A 6,000-nucleotide genomic window follows, 5' to 3' on the forward strand; every position below is an offset into this window, starting at 1 on the left:
AGAAATTGACAGGCTGCCAGTATCAAATTGGATCTGTTTGAAACATTTGATAAAAATTAAACATAGTCAAGATCAATACCATTTGTATTTTATTTTGGGTTAAACGTTTGGCAATCAATGAGACAGGAATGGAGAAATTAATTGTCCCTAGTCCTCCACTACTAAGATAACAATCTTATTTTGTGTTACAGAAATAGCTAGATTGTAATTTTACATTTTGCAATTTTCTGGTTTTTGATTTCCTTGTACAAGAGAGTAGTACATAATGCATTAGAATAGGTAGCCTCCACCATCATGGTTCGGAGTCTCCAGGGTTGTGTTTTCTTATTTGGCCTAGAAATAAGAAAACAAGAGAAAGATACTTTGAAATTTCTCCAACAAACTAATATTAACAGCATTTTTGGCAGATTGTGGGCAGGTAAAGCTCAGTATTTTAATTCACAGGCATCAAATAATTAGATCTCAAAAGCTATAGTGATGCCATGCCACTAAAAATTTGGTCCATGAACACTTATGTTACCAACATCTTCCTCTCTGTTAGTTTCTGGCGGGGGGGGGGGGGGGGGGTCAGTTATCCATTAAATTTGAGATAACGAAGCACGTTTGAGACTGAAGGTGTACCTACACTGTACAATTACTGCAGTTTGACACCACTTGAACTGTCATGGTTTAATGTTATAGATAGGCATGGACAAACTTCGGCCCTCCAGGTGTCGGCTGTTAGGAATTGTGGGAATTGAAGTCCAAAACACTCAGAGAGCTGAAGTTTGCCAATGCCTGCTACAGATTCATGGGAACTGTAGTTTTACAGAGTCTTTAGCGCTTTTTTGCCAAAGTGCTAGTGTCTCACCAAACTACAACTCCCCTAATCCATAGCATTGACCTATGGCAGTTCAAGTGGTGTCAAGCTGTACTGATTCTACAGTGTAGATGCACTCTAAGAGAACAAAGTCCATTATTTTTGTAGAACTGTGGGCAAATGTTGACTTATTGGAGAAAGAAGACATGAAAGACTGAGAAACCCATATGAATAAATAAATTATATACTGCACTGGCGATATCAAGAGTCTAGAGGACAAAAACAAAGATTTTCTCTTTAAAAAGAGGAATAAAGCAATGCAAGAACCACAACAACTTCAACAACAATAACAAACCTACCCTACCCCCCCCCCCCCCCAAATTTCTAGATGCCAGGAGGCCTTCCGGAGCAGCATAATGGAAGTACGTTAAGTTACTGGGAGGGCATTTAGACACGCCTGGGTTTTGGGAGAGGTGTGGGGACGAAAACCCATGCTGCAGCATGGTTTTTTCCCAAGTGTGGTTCTTGAAGCATGCTTTTGGAAGCATCCTCAGTCTTCTCAGGACTAACCAACAAGATTCATGTAAAACATAAAAGTAACAGACTATTTCACAGTATTACCAGTAATAAGAAATGCTCATTCATTATAATGTATACTTACTCCAGCGGTAACATCACCAGTCTAAAGACAAAAACAAAGATTTGTTACTTCCTCTTTGAAAAGGGGAATTAAGAAATGCAAAATCAATCACAACAACTTCAACAACAATAACAAACCTCAGCTGCCCCTCCCAATTTCTACATGCCAGGAGGCCTGCCGAAGCAGCATAATGGAGGCTCAGTAAGTTACTGGGAGGGCATCTAGACACGGCCGGGTTTTGGGAGAAGTGTAGGGAGAAAAACCCATGCTGAAGCGGGTTTTTTTAACCCGCCTCAGCATGTTTTTTTCCTCAGTGTGGAAGCATCCTCAATCAACTCTTCTTAGGACTAACCAACAAGATTAATCTAAAACAAGAAAGAATCTGACTTTTCCACAGTATTTACCGGTAATAATAAATACTCATTCATAATAATATGTACTTACTTCAGGGTTGACCACAGTGTCCTGGAGGACAAAAATAAAGATTTGTTACCTGCTCTTTAAAAAAGGGGAATAAAGCAATGCAAAATCAATCACAACAACTTCAACAACAATAACAAACCCCAGCTAGCCCCCCCCCCCCCCAATTTCTAGATGCCAGGAGGCCTGCCAGAGCAGCATAATGGAGGCTCAGTAAGTTACTGGGAGGCCATCTAGACACGCCCGGGTTTTGGAAGAGGTGTAGGGAGAAAAACCCATGCTGAAGCGGGTTTTTTTTAACCCGCCTCAGCATGGTTTTTTCCTCAGTGTGAAAGCATCCTCAATCAACTCTTCTTAGGACTAACCAACAAGATTGATCTAAAACAAGAAAGAAACGGACTTTTCCACAGTTTTTACCGATAATAAGAAATACTCATTCATAATAATATGTACTTACTTCAGGGTTGACCACAGTGTCCTGGAGGACAAAAACAAAGATTTGTTACTTGCTCTTTAAAAAGGGGGAATAAAGCAATGCAAAATCAATCACAACAACTTCAACAACAATAACAAACCCCAGCTAGCGCCCCCCCCCCCCAATTTCTACAGACCAGGAGGCAGGCCCGTAGCCAGGATTTCAATTCGGGGGGGGGGGGGGCTGAGTTTGTTTCGGGGGGGGGGAGGCTGAGTCTGAGTGAAAGAGGGTCTAGCCTAGCAAACCTTTTGTATAGTTACCCCAATACCGCCATGCATATGGGATATATTGAGCATGGTGATCAGATCATGATATGAATAAACATAATAGTTCAAATAATGCACCAGTAAGGCCTTTTAGCAAACCACCATGGGGGGGGGGGGGGGGACTGAAGCCCCCCAAGCCCCCCCCCCCTCCGGCTACATGCCTGCCAGGAGACCTGCCGGAGCAGCATAATGGAGGCTCGATAACTTACTGGGAGTGCATCTTGACATGCCTAGATATTGGGAGGGGTGTAGGGACAAAAACCCATGTTGAAGTGGGTTTTTTTTTTTTTACCCTCATCATTGTGATCTTTTCCCCAGTGTGGAAGCATCCTCAATCAACTCTTTTCAGGATTAACCAACAAGATTCATGTAAAACATGAAAGTAACAGACTATTTCACAGTATTACCAGTAATAAGAAATACTCATTCATTATAATGTATACTTACTCCAGCGGCAACATCACCAGTCTAAAGACAAAAACAAAGATTAGTTACTTCCTCTTTGAAAAGGGGAATTAAGCAATGCAAAATCAATCACAACAACTTCAACAACAATAACAAACCCCAGCTAGCCCCCCCCCCCCCCCGCCCCAAATTTCTACATGCCAGGAGGCGTGCCGAAGCAGCATAATGGAGGCTTGGTAAGTTACTGGGAGACCATCTAGACACGCCTGGGTTTTGGGAGAGGTGTAGGGACAAAAACCCATGCCACTTCATCGTGATTTTTCCCCCAGTGTGGAAGCACTGGTCTACTCTTCTCAAGACCAACCAACAACATTCATGTAGAACAAGAAAGAAAATACAACTGCAACAACAATAACAATAACTAGGTTCTTGTGGGTTTTTTCGGGCTATAGAGCCATGTTCTAGAGGCATTTCTCCTGACGTTTCACCTGCATCTATGGCAAGCATCCTCAGAGGTGTGAGGTCTGTTGGAAGTAGGAAAAATGGGTTTATATATCTGTGGAATGGCTGGGGTGGGGCAAGGAGCTCTTCCCTGCTGCAGTTAGGTGTGAATGTTTAGCTGATCACCTTCATTAGCATTTGAAGGCCTGCCTGAGCCTGGGAAAATCTGTTACTGGGAGGTGTTAATCTGTGCCTGGTTTTTTCCTCTCTGTTGTTTAGCTGTTATAATTTTAGAGTTTTTTAATACTGGTAGCCAGATTTTGTTCATTTTCACGGTCTCTTCCTTTCTGTTGAAATTGTCCACATGCTTGTGGATTTCAATGGCTTCTCTGTGTAGTCTGACATGGTGGTTGTTCGTGTGGTCCAGCATTTCTGTGTTCTCAGCTATCATATTATTACCGTAGCTTCTGTAGTTTCTTTTCCGTGTTGAGTACACAGAATATAAAACTTAATCGGTTGTCCATAGTCTTTAAGTATAACTTTACGCACTGAATTCCACAAGTCATACTTCTCTACTAAAGTCTAAACAGCAACATGCATCCACCTCCACTAAGGTCTAAAAGCAAGCTGAATACAAACTGGAGTCATATATCTGAAGCCCCTCCCACTCCAAACAGATAAAGTAAAACTGGCAAAATGTACACACAATATAATTTGACAATTATACACATTTACAAACAATTAGTGGAGGATTGGGGTCCTTCCACACAGCTCTGTATCCCAGAATATAAAGGCAGAAAATCCCACATTATCTGACTGTGGACTCAGATAACCCAGTTCAAAGCAGATATAGTGGGATTTTCTGCCTTGAAATACTGGGATATAGGGCTGTGTGGGAGGGCTCTTGGAAGGTTGCTATTTCGAACAATATCAACAAATCAGACTGATGATTATACAAACTACAGAGCACTTATGTGAGGTGAGAGTATTCTTTCACTGACTTTTGTAGGTATTTGCTATGTAGATGCTGCAGTTTGAAGCTAATCTCAACGTACATTAAATTGTCAATGTATATGGGGCCAAAGACAAAATATGAAAACAAAGGGAGAGGAAAGTGAACATAACAAGAGAACTGGGAGAGCAGCCTGGGAAGATGCTAATGGGGTTTGAAACGTATTTCCATATTTCGTGACTCTTTGGCTTGGTGTACACTGTCGTATCCCAAACTGGCCCAAAAGTCACTCCTCTGTGTCTGGTTTTAGCCCATGCTACCAAAAGTGGCAGAGTACCCCAGAGGTTCCCTGGAGTACAGGTGTCCATTCTGTAAGCTGAACTAAGTTCATCCCAACTGGACCATCAAGGCTCCACTCCACCACTGCCCTGGTTTGGAAGCAGAGAGGTGGAAACACCTCTGCAGAATCTGTGGCCGGCCCAAAGCAGCAATGTGTCAAATGTGTCAAATCAGTCTGTGTAGATGGCTGCCTTCCTCCCAGAGCCCACATGGCCCAAGGGAAGACTATCTCCTACCTTCCTGGATATCCCTCCATATTCTTTTAAATGACAACAACAAAAGCACCGTGGCAAAATGTAGGTCTGTAGCTTTACGATTATCATCAGGATCATCGAGGAGGCCAATTTCTTCAAATGTTCAAAGAAATTATGTTTGTGTATTTTTGGAAATCTATACAATTTTAAGGTTGTGATGCATTCCATGTAAGAAAAAATAACAGCTTTTTCCACAGTTATCAATTGCAAATAGTGATGGCATATACTCACCCCTCCTCCACCACCTCCGCCCTGAAATTTTTTTAAAAGGTATCCATTATTTGTCAAGGTATCCATTATTTGTCAAAACAAACAGCAGGGCAAAAGGAAAATAAGTCCTTTAAACAAAAAGATCCTCAAAGATTGATTGACTCTCAAGTACTCTCAAATGGATTACTAGTCTGATCTAGATTGGAGCAGTTTCAATTTGGTATTGAAGGGAGTATATTTGCTGTGCAGATGATTATATAGGGAAGCTGGGGTTGAGTCTTGTGGTCTGTATGTTGATGATTACACAAACTACAGAGCCCTGATGTGCAGTGAGAGTTGTCTTGCACTCACTTTTGTGACTATTTGCTATGTAGATGCTGCAGTTTGAAGCTTACTTCAACATACATAAAATTGTCAATGTAGATGGGGCTAAAGACAAAATATGGAAACAAAGGGAGAAGGAAGTGAAAATAAAAAGAGAACTGGGAAGTAGCCTGGGAAGTTGTTAATGGAATTTGAAATGTATTTCCATATTTCGTGACTCTTTGGGTTAGTATACACTGGCTACGTACCCCAAACCAGGCCAGAAGTCACTCCTGTGTGTCCAGAAAGTGGCTAGGAACTTTCGGCCTTTGGCACTGGAGAAAATGGGTTATCCTGATTTTAGCCCACGCAATCAAAAATTGCAGAGTGCCTCAGAGGTTCCCTAGAGTAAAGGTGTTTATTTTGGGGGCTAAACCAACTCCATCCCAACTGGACCATCAAGGCTCCACTCCACCACTGCCATGATTTGGGAGCA

The sequence above is a fragment of the Anolis sagrei genome, chromosome X (genome assembly GCF_037176765.1).
Source record: "Anolis sagrei isolate rAnoSag1 chromosome X, rAnoSag1.mat, whole genome shotgun sequence".
Classification (NCBI taxonomy): domain Eukaryota; kingdom Metazoa; phylum Chordata; class Lepidosauria; order Squamata; family Dactyloidae; genus Anolis; species Anolis sagrei.